The 27,544-nt window shown below is 39.7% G+C and overlaps 1 long non-coding RNA gene across 1 annotated transcript in view; it reads right to left on the bottom strand.

The window, feature by feature from the left end:
• The window catches only part of LOC124081273 (uncharacterized), a 135,968-nt gene that overhangs the window by 67,328 nt on the left and 41,096 nt on the right, over positions 1–27,544 (bottom strand). Inside the window, exon 3 of the long non-coding RNA XR_006848002.2 lies at positions 27,001–27,091. This is a non-coding gene — a long non-coding RNA (uncharacterized LOC124081273). The remainder of the gene's footprint in view (positions 1–27,000; positions 27,092–27,544) is intronic.

Genomic DNA, 27,544 nt, shown 5'->3' with positions numbered 1-27,544 from the left:
TTCTCTCCAAGGAAAAGAGATGACTCAAGCAGAAGCAAAGCCTATGGTTTCCATCTGACTCTGAAAAAGACCCATCCTTATTATACCAGAAGTAGGGTTTTGGACTTAGGTTCAATTGCTCCAAATGTTCCAGTGTAGAAAAGTCTATAAGACCCACAACACCCTGATTGAGTTTAGATCAAGTATTCCAAGCAAATGGCCCAAGTAGGCTTCTAATACCTCTAGTCAGGGCTTCTTTGTACCATTTCCCAAAAAATCCTCCCCCCCCCCACACACACACACTTCATTCCTCCCTGGATCTTGTCAACTTCTCTGGGCAGCATCACCTTCTCCTGCAGCCAGCAGCAAGAGCACAGGTGTGGAGGTTGCATGGCTGACACATTTCTTCATACAGACTTTGACTAGGATCTGCTTCATCCTCTCCAAAAGAGAAGGCCACTTGAGATGGGGGGTTAGCCTTCAGGCTATACCCAAGCCTTTTGGCTCTAAATTTTCTCTGTGTACATCCAGAAAATGAAACATTGACACAGAAATATTTTTTTAAAGAAAAATCTGTGTCTCTTTAACACATAAAAATAAAAAAGTATAAGAAGAAGAGGAGAAAGGAATAAATGGAAAGTGATAGAAAAAGAGGTTGGAAGGGAAAAGAAAGATTAAAAAAAAAGGGCTGTAAATTCCATGAGGGCAGAGACCAGGTCTGTGTCCCAGTGCCTAGGGCAGTGCTGGGCACATAATAACTCTCAACAAATGTGTTGAATGAATAACAAAAAGAAGAAAAGTTGACATGGGAGCAAAGAGGGAAAAGCCAGAAAGCAGGTGACTACCCTGCAGATTCCTCCTGGCCTCCTGACAAGGACTGGCTGCTGACCTCCAGCCCTGGAAGTGAGAGTTCAGCCACAGGGGGCAGGTGCAGCTGGGCAGGGTGATGGCTGTAGCACACGCACGGCTTCTTTGAAGCAAGAATCCCTGCAGGTCCCCTGCTCTTTCTTTTTCTCACCTTAAATACATTGTTTTAATGCAGGGATGAGTCAATGATTTCATTTGAAACAATTCCCAAACAGGATGTGGCGTCTCAAACAGCTCCTGGGTCCTTGGCAATCATCATGTGCAGGTGTTTCGTGGAAGTGCATGGTGGCACGTACCGTGCTGAGACTCGGTGAGCCTGGAGCAGAGGCCTGGAGAGCAGCCCAGGGAACAGGGGGCTTGTGGCACCAAGCCCTGTAGCATCCCCTGTGTTCCAGGAATTGGACTTCTTCCCAAAAGCCTCTCCCTGGCCTCTTGCTAACCTCACTTCCAGCCCCAGTGTTTAGTATAATAGAAATTCAGTTGTCACTCTTGTTATTTCTATAATTCATCAGATTTATTAACTTTTTAAAAATGTATAGCTCCCAAAAAAGAAAATTAACCTGTGGCAAACTATATGGAAGAAAGGAAGAATGAGAGCTATCTATAACAACATAAAAACCCAGGATGAACTTTTACTCACATGGGCCAAAACAAACATAAACACTGATAGAACTGAATAAAAGTTTTGTCAATAAAAATCAGTGCATGTGCATGCGCACGCGTGCACACACACACACACACACTTTAAATCTAAGTTATTAAGGGTAAAATGAAAACAAGAGGCATGAGCATAAAGTAATACCTCCAATGTATAAACTTTATACGTAGCCCTGGACAGAGTTAAACAGAGTTATATGATCTAAGAGATATGAAAACGTATGTCTAAAGGGAAATTTATAGCAACATTATTCAAAATAGCTAAAAAGTAGAAAAAATTCAGGTCCATCAATTAATCAATGGATAAAGTATCCATATATTGTAATATTATTCAGCCTCTCCCAGCCTCTTCCTCATTCCTCATAAGGAGGAATGAAGTACTGATACATTCTACAATATGGATGAAATAGAAAACACGTTAAATGAAAGAAGCCAGACAACACAATGGATCCCAGTATTCCTTTTCTTCCTCTTCCCCCGCCCCCTTCCTTTTACTTTTTAATGTTCCAAACAGGCAAATCCATAAAGATGGAAATCAGATTAGTGATTACACAGGATGAGGAAAGGAATAGCAGGACTGGGGAGGAGGGAGAGCCAAGGGGTTTGGGATTTCTTTAGGGTAATAAAAAGATTCTAAAATTGACTATAGTAATGAATTATCAACTTTATAAATATATTAAGAGCTAGTAATCATATATTTTAAATGGGGTGAATTATATGGCATATGTCCATGTAAAGACAGCAATTAAAAAAAAAAAGCAGGGGTACCCAAGCAGAAATAAGAAGGGTAGGGTGTGGCCAATGGATTTTTGACCCCTTCAGGCAAGCAAAGGGTTAGGAGTGCATGCTAATGAAGTTCTGCAATGCCCAGAGTGATTTCTTCATATTCCTTTCTTATGGGGGCAGGAGGATACTAGGGGGCCAAACAGTACAGAGCCTTGCACATAATAGCCAAGCCTTCTACCATTGAGTCACACCCTTTTGAGGCTCCTGCTCCACAGCTTCACAGAAAGCCATAGGAAGGAGTCCCTGCCCCTTCCCCCTGTGCTTCCATAATATAAATGACTGATAAGTAAAGTATTACCTTCTAGAGAGAGATATTTATATTTTCACATTACAACCACAGAAACTTAGAATATTTGAGCTTTAGGAACAAACTCTCCTACTGCATTTTTGTGGGCTCTGTGGAGACTTTCAGAGCTATAAAGCCAGATCCAAGAAGGCAAGAGGCTCAGGGCATGTTATAGATTTTAGAAATTTTTTTCTTCATTTGATTTGAACCATTTAAATAAAATGCTAAATAAATACAATTATGGCTAAACCCTTGGCCATCCAGGAAGAAGGAATTATCCCAACCACTCAGCCCTGAAGTTTTGGGAGAACTGAATTTGTGTTTTTCCAAACTATAATGTACGGTGAGCCCCACATTCCCCTTTGGTGAGTTTCACAAAGCCATTCTAAAACTTCCAACACACAGTTCAGCTGCCTCTCTCCACCTCTGGTCGTTACCCCAGACTCTTCTCAAGGCTCTTCCTGATGTGAAGTGCCCTACCATAATCTATAATCCTGTTCAAGGTATAGCCAGCTGATGCAGAGCAATGAATGGCCAGGGTCAAACATGGCTCCCAACACATGAGTCTCTAGGAAAGCCTTCTGAACCTGGCCCTGAATGAGACTGGTCTCTTCTCTGATTGGTAACAAATTGTTTTCATAAATAGGCCAGGAAAGAGGCCAGAGGAAAAACACACATAAGTTTGTCCACCAGTCACATGTTCTCACACACACAGGAAATTAAGAACACAGCGGAATCCCTGGACCTCCAGCCAAACAGCTGAACTATTATGAGGCTAAATACACACACACAAGCATGCACACACAACATACACAACACACACACACATACACATACACACACACAAAAGAAACTAAAAACATACTACCTGGTAAACTATCAGGTTTTCTTGCCCTTTGCTAAGGCCCAGAGTGATCACCTTGACCAAGGTAGCATAAAAAGCCCCAGAGGATCAGTATCTGGGAAGTCTATAATTTCTATTTGCATTTTTTATTTGAATTCTATCTCAGAGCCCAGTTGCTGTGGAGACCTTTCTCACAGCCTGCCTTACCAAAAGCTAGAATTGGTTCCTAGCAAAGGTTGTTACAAATGACCTCCATTTGGTAACTGCTTCAAGAAATTGATCAGTTAGTTGGGCATGATGGCACATGACTATAATCCCAGTAGCTTGGGAGGCTGAGGCAGGTGGATTGTGAGTTCAAAGTCAGCCTCAACATCTTAGCGAGGCCCTAAGTAACTCAGCAAGACCCTGTCTCTAAATAATATATAAAAAATGGGCTAGGGATGTGGTTCAGTGATTAAGTGCCTCTAGGCTCAATCCCAGGAACCAAAAAAAAGGCAATTATCAAGAATATAAGCAATAATAAATGTTGTTGAGGATATGGGGGAAAAGGCACACTCATAAATTGCTGGTGGAACTGCAAATTGGTTTAACAGTTATGGAAAGCAGTATGGAGATTCCTCAGAAAACTTGGACTGGAAATACCATTTGACCCAGCTATCCCACTCCTCAGTTAATACAGAAAGGACTTAAAACCAGCATACTATCATGACACAGCCACATGAATGTTTATAGCAGCTCAACTCACAATAGCTAAACTATGGAACCAACCTAGGTGTCCTTCAACAGATGAATGGATAAAGAAAATGTGGTATACATACAATGGAGTATTACTCAGCTTAAAGAAGAATAAAATTATGGCATTTACTGATAAATGGATGGAGCTGGAAAATATTATGCTAAGCGAAATAAGCCAATCCCAAAGAACCAAAAGCCAAATGTTTTCTCTGATATGTGAATGCTAATTCACAATAAGGGGGTGGGGCTAGGGAAGAATACAGCTCTTTTGGACTAGGCAGAATGGAGTGAAGGAAGTGAAGGGGGTAGGGAGGTGAGACATTATTACTCTATGTACATATATGACTACACAACCGATGTGATTCTACATCACATACAACCATAAGAATGAGAAGTTATACTCCATTTATGTATGATGTGTCAGAATGCATTCTACTGTGATCTATAACTAAAAAGAACAAATAAAAAATAAATTGATGAGTTAGCTAATTAAGTGAATAAATTAATGGTTTCAGAAGTAAAATAACTTTGAAATCAAGAATATTATAATTCAGTCTTCTCCATTTTTATAATTTATCCATCATTTATTGAGGACCTTTTTAATATAGTTTTAACATTATAGAGCTTGAAAGGGACCATAGGTACTATTCATTTTTATTAACTTTAAACTCTTACCTATAGCAATATCCCAGAAGCCCATAAGGCCATGCAAGGGAACAGGTTGAGGCCAAGGGTAAAGATATCTAAGATCCCCATTACCATTCTGGTTAGTATATTAGAACAAGGCTAGCTGCTAAAACAAATAAACCTCCAGATTTCATACTTGAATGGCTTAGCAACTCAAAATTTTATTTTTACTTATATAACTGTTTCAGTGAGGATGTTCTGGCCTGCAAGTGGCACTTTGCCACCAGAAGTTAGGCTCTTTCTATCTTGTGGCTCCTTATCCCCAAGACCCCAGCCAGGAAACAGGCACATGAGAATAGAGAGCATACCTGCTTCTTACCCACTTTGGCCTGCATGTTGGTCAAGATCTTAGCATGAAAATGAAGCCCAGGACAGATAATCTGATAGAGGCAATTTAATACGGGCAATTGCAAGAACAGAAAAGCCTAAGAGAGGATATGAGGCAATCTAGAGATTAGCATCAGCAGGAAGCTACTCCCACTCCTGTTTTATGCTTCATTTACTCCTTTGAACCACAGAGAGGGTTAATGGACAACTCAGACCATGGGAAAAGGGGATTGTTCATTAAGAGCTGAGACCACAGAGATGTCACCTGAAGCCACAAGATCTGGCCTAAAATGACCTTTTCTCCCTTTCTCCCTTCCTCTCTTTCTCTAATATCCTGCCAGTGCCTCCACTGGCCCAATCTAGCCAGAGAAAGACAAGGAAGTCTAGGAAACTGCAGTTGGCAGGAACCAATTCCCTACAGAGGGGGCAGAGCAGGAAGTAGATCTGGGGTCAAAGCAGCGAATGACAGAAAAAAATCCAAAAATAACGCACATCGTTTTTGCTCAAAAGCAAAGGAGTGCTAAGAAGCAAGGAGTGCTGAGAAATGTTCTTGGCAGGGCAACTACTTGTCAATAACATAATGGAAGGAGGAACACAAACAAAAAATGGAAGGCTAGCCATCTCTGCCAGTTAGTGTGACTAGACTTTGACTCTTAGACCTAGAGAACCAGGAGTAGAGGAAAAAGAGAAGTTGACAGCAGCTGCTTGGTGCTCCTGAGAAGAAAGGGCTTCTTGCAGGTATTAGAACATCCAGAGAGTCCTGGTTTCTTCTGTTGGTATCAGAGGAACTTTGAGATGAACTGGGCAGGGATGGGGATAGGAGCACAAAAGAATTAGTAAACAAGCCATATTTGGCTGCCACCCTCATGGACTCATGACTCTATTAGGAGTTGCACATGAGCCCTGTGTAGAAAAGGAGCAGAGCCCTAGGATGAAGAGTAACAGATCAGTTTGCTCTCAACACTCTCTCAGCTGCCCTGCTTCTACTTCAACTCCAAACATTTATTTTTAGGTCCAGTTTCCTCTGCCATCATTTTAGAGGTATGCTTACATTCTTAGTTCCTATATTTACATTCCAATGAATACAGATGACTTCCCACTCTTTAATCTCCCAACACAACAATGCATTCACATAAACTGTATTTCTCCTGCACTCCTGAACCTCCAAGTAAGTAGGCTTGAGGCCCCCCTCCACATCATCCAGAGCAGTTCCACTTGTACTTGTTTTAAACATGTAGCTAATTTGAATTAAAAGTTTCACAAGCCACGTATTCATTCCTCCTTTTACATGTGAGAAAAGAGAAGTCCAGTGAATCAAGGAGATTTGCCTGAGATCATATAACTAGTATGATCTTACAACTAGCATGATCAAGGAGATCAAGGCCTGTTCAGGAGACAGGCCTAGAATGTAGGGTCCCAACTCCACTTGCTACAATTCTTCTCAGGAACTCTTAACAAGAAAAACTTCTCAAACATACATTCCTTATGGAAAGTGCCAAGAAATTCTCTGCCCCTGGAGATTACAAAGGTGTCTGTTTCCTTGTTAATTACGACTCCTTTTATTGCAAGTGACTGTAATCCATTGAGATAGCTTAGACCAAAAAGAGAGGCTCAGGGAGCCCGGGGCAGGAATACAGCCAAGTCCCAGGTATGTGTTTGAGCTAAGAATTCAAACAACTTTAGAAATCTCTCTCCACATCCTCTTTTGGCGTTTCTGCACATCGACTCATCTTCTACTTTCTGCAGACAATATTTTTCTACTTTGCTGCTTTACTATTCACATAGCAGAAGACAGGATACTACCAGTCCCCAGGTTTATCTCCTAGGCACCTGGATCCACTCACACGCTTTTTTTTTTTTTCAGGGGTGTGTCAATTTTAATGGGGTATCATTTATATATGATAATGTAGTATTTAAGTATCTAATTCATGAGTTTTCATAAATGTATACGTCACACAGTGATAATATTTAAAATATAGAAAATTTCCATCATCCCCAAAGTTCCTCTGAGCTGTTATCAATTAATCCCATCTACCAGCATTTAGCCCTGGAATCACTGATGTTTTTCTATTCCTAGCTATTTAGCTTTTCTAGAATCTCATACAAGTGAAGCCATACCATCTGTAGTATGACTTTTTCACCCAAGATAATGTTTTGGAGAGCCCATTGCTGTTCTGGATATTGGTAGTTAGTTCTTTTGTGTCACACATTAATATGACATTGTGAAAACATACCACAATTTGTTTATCCATTGTTGATGGACATTTGGATTGTTTCCAATTTGGGGCTATTATGAATCAAGCTACCATGAACATTCATGTACAGGTCTTTATGTGAACATATATCAATGTTTTCATTTCTCCTGAGTAAATACTTAGAAATGGGATTAGTGGGTCACATTTTAAGTGTATGTTTAATTTTATAAGAAACTCAAACTGCTTTCCAAAGTAGCCATACCAGCCCATGTTTCTCCAGTAGTGCATCAACATTCCAACAGCTTCACATCCTGTCAAACACTTGGTCTTTTTAATTTTAGCCATTCTCATAGATAACACCATGGGATCCCACTGTGGCTTTAATTTGTATTTTCTTAATAAATAGTGGTGTTTAGCATTGACTCATGTTTTTATTTGCCATTCATAGTTCTTCTTTGGTGAAGGGTTTAACTCTTTTGTCAACTTTTGGAGGGTTGTTTGTCTTCTTATTAAAAAAAATTTTATTAAGAATTTTCTACATATTCTAGATTTGAGTCCTTTATCAAATATGTGTTTTGCAAACAGTGTCTCTGAGACAGTGGCTTGTCTTTTGCTTTTCTTGTTAGCATATCTCAAAAAGCAGCTTTTCATGTTTATGAAATCCAATTTATCAAATTTTTTTCTACTATGGCCCCTACTTAGTACATCCTGTCAAATAAATCTTTGCCAAAGCCAAGGACACAAAGATTCTCTAATGCTTTCTTCTAGAAGTTTTATAGCTTTCCATGATCCACTTTGAGTTCATTTTTATCTATGGTGTTTATCTCACTATCATTCACACTCTTTCTCTCTCTCCCCCAAACCTAATTCTCTGAGGTAGGATGCTGACCAGTGAGCTTGTAAGTTAATCTATATGGCCAGAGCCGGAGAAAAGTCTTGACCCCAATTTGATCACATGCCAGCTCTGGTCCAATCAACATATCCAGAGCTTCACAGCCCTGTGCAAAATATGGCTGCCAACAGGCCCATGTAGTCAGGGAGACGGCAAAATCAGTAACCAGAGAATGGAGATTTACTGTAGGTCAGAAAGAGAACCTAACATGTGTCCATTTACTCTACAATCTGTCTCTGCCCATTTTAAGCAATTAACTTGGAATATTATAAGACTTCCTATCATTAAATAACCAGATTTTTATCAATTTTCAAACATTATTTTCCATACTGCCCAACAAAGTCCTAGTCCTCCTTCCATGCCTAATCTACTGAACACCACTGCCATTGTGAAGCTTTTTGGGACCCCTAAGACAGCACTACTGCGGGACTTAATACTTATTTGTTTCTCCAATAAACTGTTAGCTCCTATGGGCAACAACCTTAATTTTTTTTCCCCTGGGCAAGGGTGAAAAGTCAGAGTGAGATTGATATTGGAGATAAACTTATCTCAAAGGCAAGTTTACCTCGTGGGACACAATATTTTGGGGTAGTTTTTGAATATCAGACTTATCCTATACTATTCATCAAATATTGTTTAGATAACGAGAGAGGGACAACTTTGAAGACTCTCAAGTGAAGAAATTACCTTGCAGTTTTGGGGGGTTTTGTTTGTTTGTTTGTTTGTCTCTTTGTACCAGGGATTAAAACCAATAGCGCTTAACCACTAAGCCACATCCCCACCCCTTTTCACTTTTTTATTTTGAACACAGTCTCACTAAGTTGCAGGACCTCACTAAGTTGCTGAGGCTGGCTTTGAACTTGTGATCCTCCTGTCTCAGCTTCCTGAGTCACTGGGATTACAAGCATGTGCCACCACACCCAGCCCTTACAAATTTTTTTACAAGAAAAATTCTTAACTGGAGATTGATGGCTGATTCACACTCAATGAGGGAAAAAAATAAAGGTAGAGAATCCAATATCAATCTTACTCTGACTTTTCACCCTTGCCCAGGGGAAACATAATTCAAATGCCTCTCTGCAGTCATGATTTACAGTGTTGAACTGAGTCCCTCTTGCTAAGGAGGAGTTAGCATCATCACTAAGAAGTCCTGATATCAGTGGAATCCAATAATTTCACACCATGCTTATTAACCACACAATTGTTACTTTGTTAGACCAGATGTTAAGAGAATAGCAAATATTAAAAGGAGGGTCTGTGGTAATAAACTATGATAAATGAAACATTTTGAAAATTTTATAAAGAAAAGTATGTCCTTCAAGTAGAGGTTTCTAGATAGGATTTAAGGTAGAAATTGCCAAGGAGCAAAATAGGAGCTAATTGGATCAGAATAATAAGTTTAAATAAAAAATGCTATTAAGAAAATTTATCTGTGGCTGGGTTTGTAGCTCAGTGGTAGAGCACTTGCCTAGCATATGTGAGGCACTTGGTCCAATTCTCAGCACCACATATAAATAAATAAAATAAAGGTCCATCAATAACTAAAAAAAGAAAAGAAAACTTATCTGAATTCTGATGGTACTAAATATGGACAAAAATTTACAATTGCCACACATTCTTTGATTTAAAAATCTAACATTTTAGATGTTTAGTACAGATCCTCTAAATAAAAGAATACATAGGCAAAGGGAAGCAATTTCCAAAATAAAGCCTTTAAATAAATCTTAAGTAATGGTGAAAAGTGTAGATATCCTACTTCCACTTCAAGTGCCAAAGGAGGATCTATGAAGGATTCAGAAAGACTCCAGAGCATGTAGAAAGATCAGTGGCACAGCCTTTTCAGGGCTCCCATCATTCCGTAGTCCCTATGCCCCCAACCTTGCTTCCCACTGAGCCCGCCCCAGTGTGCTGCATATTTGGAAGATCCTGCTGAAGGCTTCCATGCACATGCAACATAAAAATGGGGAAACAAAATGGCTTCTGGATCTTTCCATTAAAGGAAAATGACTCCAAATTTAGAGACTAGATTAACAACTCATCGGAGAAAAGGCAGAGGAAAAAGAAGGAAGGAAGGAAGGAAGGAAGGAAGGAAGGAAGGAAGGAAATAAAAGAAGAGAAGAGAGAGAGAGAAAAAATAGGAGCGAGAGGGAGAGAGAGAGCAAGAAAGCACTGGGGATTGAATTCAGAGGCAATTTACCACTGAGCTACATCCCCAGCCCCAGTTGTTGAGGCTGGCCTCAAACTTGTGATTCTCCTGCCTCAGCTTCCCAAATCATTTAGTAGTGTGTACTTCAATATGCAATAAGGGCTTCACTTTTTTACCCACTTATGCCTGGGTTATGTACAGAACTTGTATTTGATTTATATTTCCTATGATTTTTCTATCAGTTTAGGGAGTAGTAAAGAGAAATAAGTTCTAAGTTAATAGGGCTCATATAACAAAATCCAGCAAACAGAAAATTTTATATACTTATTACTGCTATATGCTTTTTCCTGCACAAACTTAGTCCCCATTTTTATAAACTGAATTTCAGAGAGAAAAAAATATAGAATCCTATTTAAGTAATTGCTATTTTAGAAGTCCCTAAAGTTTATTAAAATTTCATATTTATATATTTTGTCCACTCTTACTAACTGGTAGGAATATTTACTGTTCAAATTTTATAATGTAGATAATTTCTTTACAATAGTGATTCTCACACTGACTCTGGGAGCTCTGGGAGATTCCTAGAACTCAGACCCACTGAACAGTCAGAAAATGTGATACTGCTACCTCTGAGATCTCTGGACAGGTAATTGGCACTTCTGTTTCCAAATAGAAATAGCCACCTGAATAGCTACTGAAAGTTCTTCTTTTTCCAATTATCAAAAACCTCCTGTCTTACACCAAAAAGTGCTATGGATAAGTGAAGTTGCTTAAATATGATGGGCCAACAAGCTCTTTTGTTTATTCAAATTTTATATCTGTCCTATAAAACCCAACCGCAAGCAACCTAACCAAAAGTTAATTTGGTTAGGAGATACAGTAATTGTACTTGACTTTGTCAAAATGAAAGAATTGAGTTGATATAAAAATTTGATTGAAAAATATTGATACTGGTTACCAATATGTATTTTTTCAAATATTACTAATTTTGAAGCTGTCCTTCTTGGGTAATTTTGAAGCTATCCATCTTGAGAATTATTGAAGTTTTTTTCCTATTTTAAAAAATTCAAGCTTTTTTGTTTGTTTGTTTTTGTTTTGCAATGCTGAGAATTGAACCCAGGGCCTCAGGCATGCTAGGCAAGGGTTCTACTGCTGAGCTACATCCTCACCCTCCAGTTCATTTTCAGATAATCATTTCTTCTCTGTTCCGTTTATGACAGTGGAAATTTAGAACCACTTAAGTGTCTCATGATAGAGAATGAGTCCCACACTTGAGCTGCTAAGAAAATCCATGACCACCAACCTTAGGTAGCAACTTACTTTGTTTTCACCCCAATCCTACCTCTTCTACTCTCCCTCTCAACAGATAACTTTATTTCCTTTTCTTTCAGAGCAATTAGAAAACATCAGGCCTGAAGCTTCATAGACCTCCTAGATCATCTAAACCTTGCCCACATCCTTCTGTCTCAGCAATGAAAAGATGTTGCTTTTACCTAGGACTGTTCCTCCTGTGCTCTGCAGCTTGTGTTTTGTGCTCAAAAGTACCTGCCTCCCCAACCCTGTCTCTCTCTCTCTCTCTCTCTCTCTCTCTCTCTCTCTCTCTCTCTCTCTCATCTCTCCTCTCTCCTCTCTCCTCTCTCCTCTCTCTATCCCTATACCATCTAGCCCTTCTCTACTCAATCAGCACATAAAGTTAGTCACAAGTCTCTTCATCCTAAAAGACATTAGGGACTTTCAACTTGACCTTCCCCTCCAACTCTACTCCTTCCTGCTCTTTATAGCCAAATTTCTATTTGGAGTCATCAGCAATTCCTTCTTCTATGTCCTCTATTCCCATTTTCTCCTTAACTGGTTCCAATCTGGTTTTAGCTAAGATTGTCAAGGCCAATCGCTGTGACACTTGTCAAGTTCAATGGAGATCTTTTCATACTTACCTTACTTGGCCTCTTTGTAGCATTGGTTGCCAACTTCTTATCAAAACTCCATTTCCTTAGCTGCCATGACAACTCTCCTTTCTGACTTTTCTCTTCCTTCTACAGTTACTCCTGAGTCTCCTCTGATGGCTCTTCACTACCTACTCACCCTTTTGAAGATCACTGTTTCCCAACCCCTCTTCTTCAGACTTCTGCTCTTCTTCCTCTATACAGTCCCTGACCCACCATAGCCCATCTTTATCCTAATGAACTTTAAAAGAATATAATAGTTGAAGATGTGGACACTGACTTTGAATTCCTTGTTTCATCACTCATTACCTGTTTTTCCTCCAACAAGCAACTATCAAGAGTCTCAGCTTCCTTGTCTGCAAAATGGAAGTAACAATACCCGTGTCGTGAAGTTAATGTGAGAACCAAGTGTAATAATGAATATGAAAAATTAGCATAGTGCTTTGGAATGCACTAATAACTAGCTCACTAAATGTTATCTATTATTATCATGCACTGAGCACCAAAATATCCGGAAGGCTCAAAAAGTATAGCTCATTGTCAGTAATAATATAACTTCAACCAGAAGATGGTGCAAAGCATCTCTTTCCCTTTTATGTCCCCTTCAGTTCATACACAGTCATCCTTGGATGGGAACATAGGACGCTCTTTGCTAGCTCTCCAATCATCTTCCCTTTTCTACCCTTCTGTCCTCTGTCAGGGTTCCAGTTCCACCATACCAGCATGTCCCCATGTGGTCTGGATCATATCTATCTCTCTTCTTGGTGAGCACCCACAGCCCTTCACAAGAGCAAGTCTGGGTTTCCAGAGTCTTCCATGTGGGACCCACAAACCCATCTCTAGCTAAGAATGACTGCATCTCACAGCATAACTTGAAGTGTTTTCCATATTATAAGATTCTGTACATCTGGAGTAAGAATTTGCAGGGACAAAGAATGTGAAGGGGCAGAGAGGCTTATTCTGCCATCACATTATTATTTATTACTGGTCCATCAGAGTTAATAAATATTATATATGCAGTAAACTGCATTTAGACCAAACATCTCCCTGTTCTTTAAACTAGAATACACAATAGCCAAATTTGTAACTGTTTAAATGTCTTATTATACCTTAAACTCAATATACCTAATATTAAATTATCTTTTCTCCCCAAACAATTCTTCTATTATATTTACCACTTACCTAGATGTACCAGCCAGTAACCTACGTACCTTTCCAGCCTCCTCCTTATTTCTTATCCCCTCATCCACTTCAATCTGTTCTTCATGAACAGATTGTTGTCCCCACAATCATCATAACTCAGAGTCTTGCCCTACACCAGTTTATTTCTGAATTAGATGACCCACCTCTGGTCACTAGAGCAATCTATATTTATCTCTGTGCTGGTTCTATCAGGCTGTGGAAGAACTGTGGGCCTCAAACACAAGAACTTCATGTTCTCTGTGTCTAGGAGAAGGCCTAAAATCTAGGAAGTGTGCACTAAATAGCTGGTAAAAAAGTAGGGAGGGAGGGAAGGAAAGAGGGGTGGATACAAGAGAGGAAGGGAAGAGAAAGAGAAATAGAGGCCAATTATTAATCTTACAATCTTTTTCTTTTTAAAAGGCAGAAGAGATGATTTATTGTAACATATTACACTGGGTACAGTAGAGAAATGAAGTAGTCCAGAATGCCAAAGTTCCTAGGCAAAAGTACCAACAGGAGTTGTTATGAGCAAAGTGGGTCTTCTCTCAAAGTTGGTCTTGACAATGAGATGGTGATATAAGTTCTAAATCCACCAAGATAAAATCTGGACAGTAGCAGGCAGTGCAACAACCTGTACCAATGTCCCCAGCCTCTGGCATTCCTTATTTCTACTCCTTTGGCCTCCATCACGCACAAATTAGTTTACGTGGGCCTCTGCCTCATCTTTCTTCTTGTGCGCTTCAGCCTGCACACTTGCTTCTTCCTCCACTTGACTATCAAGGTGCAAAAGTTTCCAAGAAGATGGCACTAAGACAGAGACAACAATCTTTTTCTTTCAAGAACTATTTATGAGCTTATATTGGGGGGCCAAATACTCAAACCACACATGTTCTCCCTCTTCTGTCAGGTTCAAGTTACTCTGAGGGTTAGGGCTTCAGAGCATTGTGAAATCACATAAATAGTTGTTTTACAAATGACAGAGAGAAAGGAGAAATTGCCTCTTAATGTTTCTCCCTTTACCTTAAATATTCCCTACTCCATTTTCTCCTGCAAAGACGCATGTTCAATTCCTTCAGGTTTTATTGGACCTTCTTCTAAGCTTCTGATCCTGGATGTTTGCTTCCTCTATGGCTTGTTATTCTCCACAGGGAAAAGCCAATATGGAGAACCAATGGCAGGAAAGGTAACCAAAGACAGTAGAACAGACACCACACACAATGTTTAACACGGAGTAGCGTCCCAGCAATGATAATTCGGTCTCTCCAATTCTTCATTGCCCACTACATCTTCCTGCCTTTGATATTAAGATTATTCTGCATTGAGATGCTTGAAATTTCTTCTTAACTAGCCCAGTAAATTTTCACCCTTTTCTGGTAGTAGGACTGCAAATTGGTGGAGCCAATATGGAAAGCAGTATGGAGATTTCTTAGAAAACTGGGAATGGAACCACCATTTGGCCCAGCTATCCCTCTCCTCAGCCTATACCCAAAGGACTTAAAATCAGCATACTACAGGGACACAGCCACATCAATGTTTATAGAAGCACAAGTCACAATGGCTAAACTGTGGAGCCAACCTAGATGCCCTTCAGTAGATGAATGGATAAAGAAAAAATGTGGCATATATACACAATGGAATATTACTCAGCAATAAAAGAGAATAAAATCATGGCATTTGCAGGTAAATGGATGGCATTGGATAAGACGATGCTAAGTGAAGTTAGCCAATCCCAAAAAACAAATGCCAAATGTTTTCTCTGATATAAGATGACTGACTCATAGTGGGGTAGGGAGTGGGAGTATGTGAGGAATAGACAAACTCTAGACAAGGCAGAGGAGTAGGAAGGGAAGGGAGGGGGCAGGGAGTTAGCAATGATGGTGCAATGTGATGGACATCATTATCCAAAGTACATGTATGAAGACATGAATTGGTGTGAACATACTTTATATACAATCAGAAATATAAAAATTTTGCTCTATATGTGCAATAAGAATTGTAATGCATTCTGCTGTCATTTATTTTTAAAAAATCAATTTAAAAAAAAAAGAAAAAAAAATCACCTTTTTCAAACTTTTTTTTTTCAAAAAAGGGGGCCTTGGTCTTTTTATTTTGAACATTTTAATAACATTTGAAAAAAATCAGAATTTTTCTTTTTATTAAAAAAAATGCATACCATGTTCATCCAGTGAGGTAGGTAAAATGCCAGTGCTCACTTGTCAGGAGGGAGATGGGAGATGGGTTAGAGACAAAGTTGGTGAATATTGTGATGCTTTCAGCAAGAAACTTATACCATGGTGATGTGCTTTTTAAAGTTAAATTTATGATAGTAAAGAGACTTGTCTTGTATAACAGCCACGTGCCTAAGGAAAAAAACGTTTGTTTCTTTATACGCCAGTATATGCAATATTACCATGTCAAGGCACACATTTTTCTGAAATATTTCCTCTGAGTTCCCATGGATTCTCTTTCACTCCTTGTGACTACAAAATGGTAATCAGGTTTGAAGCCATTCTAATCCTTCCTCTCTCTCTCTCTCTCTTTCTCTCTCACACACACACACACACACACACACACATACACATACACACACAGTGCTTATATTTTTCATAGAAATTGAGATGTTTTCCCTATCAAAGGATCATTACCTTGCCTAACCAAAAGCAGGACGAGCGTACCAAACCCCAGCACTCCTGTGAAGTCACTTCCTCAGGGATTCCAGTCACTTCATGGCTGCTAATCAGCCTCTTCTCAATCTTCACCTGAGTCAACAAAGCATTAGTTGTTGTTGACAACCAACTCCTTCTTGAAATTCCCTTGATCCACTGAGAGAATCAGTCCTACTCCTACCCAGAACAGAAACCAAGAGAATGAGCCAGCCACTGGGTGTGGAGGTTCCTCCAAATTGCCCTTGTGGGAATAGAGAGGTATATCTTTTAGTCCAGACTGCATTCTTAAGGCCTGTGCCAGAAAGTGGGTCATTATACAGTCCCTCTGGAAAGGAGACTCAGGCCGAGAGAGGAGGATTCAGATCTTCTACCTCAGGAGTGAAAAAAAAAGGCAGGGATTCAAGCGGAATTCCAGTTACTACCCGAGCAAAGGAGTCAGGAACACAAAGTGGAAATAAAAACTATATGAATTTTTTAAGATTCTCTAAATCTTACGGGTTTATTAACTTTGTTATTGCCATTATATTAAGCAACAGTGATTAGGAGTAAAATGTACTTTAAAAATAAACAAACAATAAATACAAAGACAGGGTTGCTTATCTTCAGGGACCGAGAGGAATTCAAAGCAGCTAGGAACACCACCTCTCTCTGGAGCACATAACTTCCAGGGACTGGGAATTGGCAGTTCCAGCACCTGGGAAGAGAGGAAGCAGGACTGTGCCTACAGATCTGGTACAAGGAACTTGCAAATGGCAAGCCTGTCTGGTCTGGCAAGGAGGTGTGGGGATGCTCCGTCTTCTCTGCTGTTTCCTTTTCTTTCACCCTCCCTTTAAATGTTTAAAACTCTTCAGCCCTGCCCTCTCCCCTGAATCAAGACCCCCATTCCCAATGATCTACTCTACACCTCCAGTTTAGCACACACCAGATGAATTCATCACCTTTCACCCCATATCTGCCCCTTCTCCAGTATTCTTATTGTTTAATAACAATGTGCAGATTTTTTTTGCTCTTTGTAGATACACATGACAGTACAGTGTATTTTGACATACTGTACATACTTAGAGTATAACTTATTCTAAGTAGAATCCCATTCTTGTGGTTGTACATGATGTGGAATTTCATTGATCATGTATTCATATGTGAACATGGGAAAGTTATTTCAGATTCATTCTACTGTCTTTCCTATTCCCATGTCCCCTTCCCTTCTCTTCATTCTCCTTTGTCTAATCCAATGAACTTCTTCCCTCCCCCACTTATAGTGTGTTATCAGACTGAACATTTGGCCTTTGGTTTTGGAGGGTTGGCTTATTAGCATGATGGTCTCCAGATCCACCCATTTACCAGCAAAATTCATTCTTTTTCATAACTGAGTAATATTTCATTGTGTATATATACCATATTTTCTTTATCCAATCATGTGTTAAAGGGCACCTTGGTTGGTCCATAGCTTGACTATTGTGAACTGAGCTGCTATAAACATTGATGTCCTTCTCCAGTATTCTTGATCTCAGTTGAAGGCATTGCTGATCTCCCAATCAGCAACTAGATATACAACTCCATCTCAAACTATCCTCACTACTCCATCAGGGACCATCAGTTAGAGTCTATGTGTCCCACTCTTTCACTTATGACAGCCCCTGTCTTATCTGGAACCCTGTCTTCTATTGCAATCGCCCCCGGCCTACTCTCCTCATCTCCTACAGGTACAGTTTCTACAATTAATCCTCATGACTCAGTTGAATTTATTTCCAAACTGAACTTCATGTAGCTCTTGAGATCATATTTCCATACATGGTTAAAAAAATAAAACTTAAGCTTGTCAACTTTAATGCCATCATCTATGGTTTAAAGTTCTTCCTAATCTCCAACTCCTATTCCCGGAGATTGCTTCCCAAAATAAACCTCACACATTCAAGCCTTTTTCTTAGGCTCTACACTGTGGGGGAACTCAAGCTAGGATGCTCAGAGTATACATTCTATAGTCTGAAAAGCTTCAAAGCTACACTTCCCTACCCCTAACATACTACAAGCAGCCTAAGTTCTACCAATCATAACATAAGAACTTTAAGGGCCTAAGTGAGCCATGGAGATTTGGGAGGTGAGGCAAGGAGACATTATGGCTGCCAAGACTTTGTTCTTCTCTCGCAGATGTGGCTGAGGTTCTAGTCTCATTCTCCAGCTCACAGGTGCCAAGCACAGGACAGGAGCTATAAGGAGTTTCACAAGACCCATTAACTGATAGAGTGGTTAGACCTGCTCAGGGCTACAGTGCCCCTGGCTGGATACCTTCCAGCCTTGCTTCTCTGGTCTTCCTGGAAATTCCAGAAGCTACTGATACCCTGTCACAAATTCCTTTCTATTAAAATTAGCCTTTGTGGTTCTGTTTTCTGAGATTAAGAATCCTCACTCAACACAGTTATTTAAAGTCTTATTCAATAATAGAGATTTATTTTTAGGGTTTTTTTTTAAATAAAAGGTAGAAACCATCACTTTATACTTATTGTTGAGCAAAAATATCTTAGATCTTGAAAGAAATTTTTATACTAGGTTTTGTTTTTAGCCCCTATATTCCTATTTGTGGTGTTTCATTTAGCTAGCATTTAATAAATGCATTGCTCAATCACAACAGCAAGAGTTTGATCAACTTCATGTATGAAAGAGCCTATTAATAATGTAATGATAGCTGTCTACCACTGTGTATTACAAACATGTTCTCAGTATCTGATATCTAAGTAACCACAATTTTCCTGAAGTTCAAATTACACAAATTGTTGACAGATTCAGTATTTTCACTCAAGTCTTTCTGACCTGGCACCCATGCTCTCTTCCCCATATCACATTCCTCCCTGACCAAAGACCTCACCAGACTGCGGCATTTGGTGGCCCGTACGGGGATCCGCAGTCTGGCTGGGAACAAATGCCGCAGTCTGGCTGGGCACACAATCACGAGCCACCACACAGCTTGTAGATTCAAACAGCAACTCTTTATTCCCGAACTCACACCAGCCGTCTACAATCACGTTCTGGGGAAATCCACCTTCTCTGCCCAAATCCACATCCACTGGGCTTCTGTCTCCCAAAAAATACCGTCTGAATCCCGTGAGAACTCAAGGGGAACTCAGGCAGCAGGATACGCCCTATTCCCAGCAGGAATAAGCTTAAACCTTAAACCTGGAACCTAAACTGGGAACGCCCTAAACCCGATTATCTTAAACCGGGAACACCCTAATCCGCCTTGGTCCTTGAGCAAGGTCACCTACATTCAATGTCACTGCAAAATGTCAGCAACATGGGGTACGCTGGCAAGGAAATTGTCATACCCACTTGGCTAATGGCTCCCAGCATCTCCCCCCTTCTGATTAATTAAACAACAAGCAATGTGGCTTAAGGACCGTGCCTGGTAGGTTGTCCAATTCAACATATGGTTCTTACCCATCATCGGAAAACTGACCTTTAGGCATCAGCCTCCTGTCTTAGGTTGATACCACTGCAATTGAATCATACCCGTCACTGACTACTGGTCCAGCATACAGCCATACTTGTGGATAGGTCTATGCACCAGTGGGGGGGTGAGGTTCTTTGCCTCACCTCTGTTGGCCCCCAAATTTGGCCTTGGTGCCAGTGGGGGAGTGAGGTTAATGTGGCTTAAGGACCGTGCCTGGTAGGTTGTCCAATTCAACATATGGTTCTTACCCGTCATCGGAAAACTGACCTTTAGGCGTCAGCCTCCTGTCTTAGGTTGATACCACTGCAATTGGATCATACCCGTCACTGACTACCGGTCCAGCATACAGCCATTGGCCCCCAAATTTTAGACCATCACTAGCAGAAGGGAGGAGGATACAGAAATGCCACAACACCAAGACAATTGACGGCTCCTTGGGAAAAATTGCATCACTGGTGACACCATCAGCAAAGATATGTCAGCACTACCACAATTAACATGGGGTGCGCTGGCAAGGAAATAAAAATTGCATCACTGGTTAATCACTGTCGCAGATGTAAGAATGGCCAAGCTGGAGCTCTGGATATCAGCTGTTATGGATTTGAGTCAAATCATCTTCTTTTCGATCTGTAGAAATTGTTTTAGTTAATCTCTCTGGAATCCAAATCGGCTGCTGTTCTCCCTGTGGAAACACACAAACAAAACCCCGACTCCAGACAATCACTGGGTCAGGACCTTTCCATTGTCCTGTTAGAATATCTTTCCAAAGTACCTTAGGCTTATGTACATTTTTTGGATACATATGTCTTTCCGCAGCACTAAGTCCTGATGAATCCAAATTTTAAAAGTTTAGAGTAAAAAGCGTTATTTTAAGTTTATCTTTGGGGGATATATACCCCCTTCCAATTCCCTCTTTTTGCTTTAATAAGTATGTTTTAATAGTTTGATGAGCTCTTTCAACTATGCCTTGACCCTGTGGATTTTATGGGATTCCTGTTATATGAGTAATACCAAATGATGAGCAAAATTGTTTAAAAGAGGTAGAGGTATAGCCAGGACCATTATCAGTTTTTAACTGTTTAGGAACGCCCACAGTGGCAAAATTTTGTAAGCAATGAGCTATAACATCTTTAGTTTTTTCTCCGGCATGAAGAGAGCCCATCAAAAATCCGGAAGAAGTATCGATTGTAACATGTAAATATTTTAATTTTCCAAATTCTGGCAAGTGTGTGACGTCCATCTGCCAAATATGGTTAGGTATCAGTCCTCTAGGATTGACTCCAAGATTAACTTGTGGTAAAAATGTCACACAATTTTGACATTGTTTTATTATATGTCTGGCTTGTTCCTTAGTTATTTTAAAACGCTTTTGTAAAGTATTAGCATTAACATGAAACCTTTTATGAAAATTTGTAGCTTCTTCAAATGTAGAGAAAATATGTATGTCATGTGTAGTTTTATCTGCTAAATCATTGCCTAAACTAAGGGCTCCAGGCAATCCTGTATGTGCCCTAATATGTCCTATAAAGGATCTTTTCTGTCCCAGATTAGACTTTGTATAGTGGAAAACAAAGAGAAAACAGTAGAAGAAGGGGAAATCCTACCAGCATCTTCAAGAGATACTATAGCATTAACTACATACTGACTATCAGAAAATAGATTAAATACAGAATCTTTAAACATCAAAAAACCTTGTAAAACTGCATTAAGCTCTACCTTTTGAGCTGATTGTTTGGGTACTAAAAATGTAAAAGTTTGATCAGGGGTAACTACTGCTGCTGTACCATTATTTGACCCATCAGTGAATATATTTGGAGCATTCATGATGGGTGTTTTTCTTGTCATTTTAGGAAAAACTACAGGATGCAATGACCAAAAAGACAACAAAGGATTAGATGGTAAATGATTATCAAATGTAACATTAGATTTACACATGATTATTGCCCAAGTATTTAACTCATTAGCTAACTCATCAATTTGATCCATTTTAAAATGCCTTCATGATGGAGGAAAGAAGCTTAGTTAATCTTAAAGGCATTGCTTAAAAAAAATGAGAAGATAATAGGATTCAAGTAAGGTATTTCAGGTAGAAAATGCAACAAGCTAAGACAACTATTAGATACAGACATACTTATTAAAGCAAAAAGAGGGAATTGGAAAGGGGTATATATCCCCCATAGATAAACTTAAAATAACCCTTTTTACTCTAAACTTTTTAAATTTGGATTCATCAGGACTTAGTGCTGCGGAAAGACATATGTATCCAAAAAATGTACATAAGCACAAGGTACTTTGGAAAGATATTCTAACAGGACAATGGAAAGGTCCTGACCCAGTGATTGTCTGGAGTCGGGGTTTTGTTTGTGTGTTTCCACAGGGAGAATAGCAGCCGATTTGGATTCCAGAGAGATTAACTAAAACAATTTCTACAGATCGAAAAGAAGATGATTTGACTCAAATCCATAACAGCTGATATCCAGAGCTCCAGCTTGGCCATTCTTACATCTGCGACAGTGATTAACCAGTGATGCAATTTTTATTTCCTTGCCAGCGCACCCCATGTTAGTTGTGGTAGTGCTGGCATATCTTTGCTGATGGTGTCACCAGTGATGCAATTTTTCCCAAGGAGCCGTCAACTGGCTTGGTGTTGTGGCATTTCTGTATCCTCCTCCCTTCTGCTAGTGATGGTCTAAAATTTGGGGGCCAATGGCTGTATGCTGGACCGGTAGTCAGTGACGGGTATGATCCAATTGCAGTGGTATCAACCTAAGACAGGAGGCTGACGCCTAAAGGTCAGTTTTCCGATGACGGGTAAGAACCATATGTTGAATTGGACAACCTACCAGGCACGGTCCTTAAGCCACATTGCTTGTTGTTTAATTAATCAGAAGGGGGGAGATGCTGGGAGCCATTAGCCAAGTGGGTATGACAATTTCCTTGCCAGCGTACCCCATGTTGCTGACATTTTGCAGTGACATTGAATGTAGGTGACCTTGCTCAAGGACCAAGGCGGATTAGGGTGTTCCCGGTTTAAGATAATTGGGTTTAGGGCGTTCCAGTTTAGGGTGTTCCAGGTTTAAGCTTATTCCTGCTGGGAATAGGGCGTATCCTGCTGCCTGAGTTCCCCTTGAGTTCTCACGGGATTCAGACAGTATATTTTGGAGATAGAAGCCCAGTGGAGGTGGATTTGGGCAGAGAAGGTGGATTTCCCCAGAACGTGATTGTAGACGGCTGGTGTGAGTTCGGGAATAAAGAGTTGCTGTTTGAATCTACAAGCTGTGTGGTGGCTCGTGATTGTGTGCCCAGCCAGACTGCGGCAGGGAAGTGCCTGATTCAGGGTGGGTGTGTGTGTGTGTGTGTGTGTATAGACTTAGCATATATATGATATATAAATGGACTTAGTATGTGTATGTGTATGTGTGTGTCTGTGTGTGTGTGTGTGTGTGTCTGTCTATCCTCTGAGATAGACCTGTGAGCTGCTTAGTTGAAAGAAATCGTCAAGATATTTTCCTTGACTCAGAGTCACTATATCAGTATTCAGTTCTGCTGTGTATAACAAAATAATCCAAAATAAGTATAATCAAATTAGTTTATTTCTCTTATACTTTCAAAAATATGTAACGATTGGTTAATCCAGAACTGAAATGGGGTGATATCCTCTCAGGAACCCAGGAACCTCTTATCTTGCTATTCACTGTGGGCAGTTTCCATTTCCAAAATCACCTTATAGCCCAGAATGGCCGCTGGCATTTAGCTATCATACCTAAACTACTGCCAACCAGAAGTGGGAAAGGAAGAACAGAAGCACATACTTCCCCAAATCCCAGGGGAAGTAAGGACATCTTCACATTGTACTCAATACTTCTCTTAACATCCACTAGTCAGAATTTAGTTGTCCACCATAGCTGGAAGGAAAGTTGGGAAATAGTCTCTAAATGGGAATCTAGATGCCAAAACAAAGCCAGGGTTCCTATTATGGTGGAATAAGGGGAGGGCTGGCATCAAGGGGTAACTGCCAACTCTGGAACCAGAGTCTTTGATATAAATAATCCATTTTAGGCTGGGGATGTGGCTCAGTGGTAGAAGATTTCCCTGGGTTTGATCCCCAGCATCAACAAAAAAAAAATGGTCCATTTTTGTTTCTTAAGTAATTTTTGCACTTGTTCCATGGAGGGAACAAGAAATGCCAATTTATTTTCTGGGAGGGGGAAGGTCAAATCTTAGAGAAATGGGAATAATAGATTTCTATCTTATTTTGTCAGAATATAAAAATATAGCAGCTTCCTTGTCACCAACTAAGATTTCCCAAACACCTACCCATTATAACTTCATCTTTTCAGGAAATCCTTTTTTAAATGACTCTACAGTTACCTCTCTACAGGAATTAGACTCTGCAAGGAATCTTCAGTGCAGGAGACAAACAAATTGGTCAAAATCGAGGACAGAAGCTGAACACAGAGCCGAGGTAATGAACATCTCTACAGGTCTCAGAGCTATCAGTCCTTCTCCATGTAACAATTTACCTTGGCCTCTTCCTTCCCTCTCTTTCCATTCTTTGTACAGCCCAGCCAGCTCACTCATTTATTCACCCAACAAACATTACATGTTCAGGGACATCCTTAGGGAAGCTCACCATCTACCGAAAGGTACAAACCCTTGAACTAATAATTGTGAAATCATGTAGTAAGCATTATATAGAAGGGGGAAATGTTCTATGAGAAGATAAAAGACTTCTAGATGCTCTAAAAGAGGTGGCATTTCAGGTGATTTTTTTATTCTCTTTGAATCCCCAATTCCTAGTACAGTGCCAGAAACAGAGTACATATTTTTTGATTTAAAAACTTAATTACCCTTTGACACTTGGTTCTCAGAATCCTCATGATGAGCTTAAAACTGTTGTGCTGTTCTACAGACACAGGTAACAAGAAACAACAGCTTTTTCCAGTTATGTCCATGCAGGTGAACAGCCAATAATCTCTCCACAGTCCAGGAAAAAAATGTTTCTTTTTCCATTCTATTTAAATATTCTGTAAAATCATCTATTACTGTGATCAACCTTAAAGTAAGAATATCCTTATAAAAAATACTTCTCTCCAGCTGGGCGCAGTGGCGCACATCTGTAATCCCAGCAGCTCAAGAGGCTGAGGCAGGAGGACCGCAAGTTCAAAGCCAGCTTCAGCAAAAGCAAGGCACTAAACAATTCAGTGAGATCCTGTCTCTAAATAAAATATAAAATAGGGCTGGGGATGTGGCTCAGTGGCCAAGTGGCCCTGAGTCAATCCCCCGTACCCCACTCCCCAAAAAGTACTTCTCTCCTACTGGAAATCAAATTCAGTTCTGATTTTAAAACCTACTAAAATACAAAAATAAGAAACATGTGAGTTTCTTTTCCTTGTTTAAAATAACAATTTGATTAAACATATCACTTGAAAATGAATAAATTTTCCAGAAAGCATTTTTTCCATTTTCCAGAATTAGAGAGATGGAGGTCTACTTTTAATATTAATTCATTTTAGCCCATTGTGTTTGTCCTAAGCTGGTTAATAGTAAGTTAGAAAAGGTAGAGGTTCAACAGAGGGAATTGATTAAAGAAATTATTAGTTCAATGTAGTATATATAACATACATGAAAGTGATAAAAAATATAAACTGATTATTGTAAATTGAATTTTCTACTCTTGAACAAAAATGTTTTATTTCATGTAAATAAGACAGACTTAGTTGGCTGAAGATAAATCAGAAGGTTTTTTCAAATCTCAGAACATTTTCTCTTCTTTTACTATTTAAGAATTTTTTAATTGAATATAAAACAATGTATAATCATTTCTATAATTTATGAGGGGATAACCCATAGTTGCACATACCAGAAATAAACAGTTAACAACAACTTAATATATATCATTTTTCCATGAATATACTTGGGTTTTATCAAAATGGAGTAATATTAAATATTCTGTTTTATCACACTCCCAAAATTATGAAACACCCCACTATGCTACCATGGTAACATAATTAATATACTAGATTTGTCCTCAGAAACACTTTTAGGAAGGGCTGGAGTTCAGTACGGATTCTAGATACAGAAGAAGATGCTGATGAGCTCCTGCACTCAGAAGGATTAAGGATTCCTTTGAACATTTGAATCCTGAGACTAGTTCTGCATCAGACATGCTAAATGCAATGACTAAACCCTTCTGAGTCTCCATTTTCTTGCCTGTGACATGAGGATAATTATGGTTATATCTCACAAATATTCTAACAAATGAGATCAATTTTTTAATAACCTTTGAGTTTTGAAAAACTCATAGTATCTTATACTCTCTTCACCTGGTCATCATTGATATTCTTATTATATTACCTGATTTGGAATTTTAAACTCTTTTTAGGATCCCTTCATTTATAAGCCCTATGACACTTTAATCACTCCTTGATTCTGTTGTTGTTTCTATTTTAAGAATTTGTCACTTTTAATTTACTTGAATGAAAAGTCTTACTCGTTTTTCATGGATTTTGTTTTTATTTTTTTTTTAATTTATTGGTAAATTAATTCCCATGTGGACAGGATGCCACTGAGTGAGAGGCAAGGATTGGGTTTTACATTGTTCTGGTATTTCCAGCACCATTTCTCCGCTGCCCCCTCAGGCCCACACCATAGTGATTTTTGCAATGCCTATTGCTGTGGTGGACTCTCAGTATGTGGAGGATACTGTTGTCCCACAAAAGCCTCCTTTTGTGGAGAAATAAGAGGGCAGGCCGCTGAGGCTCTTGAGGGAAGTTGTCCAGATGGGACTTGCCAGCGCTGGAAAATGAATGAGGCTTCCAGGAATCCCTTGCTGAAGGTTACCTGAGGCCATCTCCATCAGTAACCTTGGCAGAACTATAACACTAGGATTGAGCAAAGGTCAAAAAATTAACACTAACCCACCCTATCCTCAGCCTCCACCTCTGCCTCAAGAATGTCCAATTCTCAGATCCCATGCTCAGAGGAGCCTCATATTTAAAGCATGGCCATTCCTTTGTGCACCTAAGCTTCATTCTTCATCAAATACCAGGAAATCTATTTGTGGGCTCAACCAGGATAATCCTCTGAGATACAGGTGCTAGTCTCCAAGGACACCCAGAACTTTTATATAAAACTAAATAAGACTTTTTTCTCCTCTAATTCTTTTTCTTCTAATTTTGCACATATCTGAAATAAAATAATAATTTTAATTCTTCAAAATCTTCCCTTTTTCCTTTACCATGAATTTCTTCTTCACAAAATGAACTCATCACCTTCACTAAGCAAAAAGCACATGAATAATGTTCAGCCTCACTAGGAAATTCAGTCAGGGATGGAGGTGGCGGGGGTCTTTCATAGATACCTCAGCATTTCTGTCCCTTAGGACAGTCTGTCTTGGCCCTCTGCCCCTTCCTCTTCACTCACAACCATTCAGGACCAGCAGAGATGGAGCTCTGAAAAATAACAGGAGAGAAAACAGGTGTCTTCCGGAGGGCCTGGTGCTTCCCAGATGGGAGAAGCGATTAAAGGGACAGGAAGTGTGACCGCTCCTCAGCAAAGCCAGGGACAGATTGAGAAATGTGCTGTTCTTATGAAGGTGCCAAGGTCATTATTAAATGGATGGAAACTATTGTTCATAAAAGGCACTTGTACAAACGTGAAACTCTCTTTATGGCCTTGTTTAAATTATCCCAAACAAAGGATGAACAATGAAGATTTGGACTGCTTCCCCACCACAGCTTCAACCACGCACACAAACACCCTGGTAAATCTCCCAGGTCTCCTTCTGGGTGTTCTTCCCTCCCCCACTCTTCCCTCAGTGTACCCCCAAATCCAGGACCCCATTTCAAAATGTCCAAAATCTAAAATGCATCCCTACCTTAGAAATTAGCCCCTAATTCTTCACC

The sequence above is a fragment of the Marmota monax genome, unplaced genomic scaffold (assembly GCF_021218885.2).
Source record: "Marmota monax isolate L192 unplaced genomic scaffold, Marmota_monax_Labrador192_F-V1.1 WCK01_AAM20220418_F8-fsc00222, whole genome shotgun sequence".
Classification (NCBI taxonomy): Eukaryota; Metazoa; Chordata; class Mammalia; order Rodentia; family Sciuridae; genus Marmota; species Marmota monax.
The sequence above is the reverse complement of the archived record's forward strand: the minus strand, read 5'-3'. Positions and strand labels throughout refer to the sequence as shown.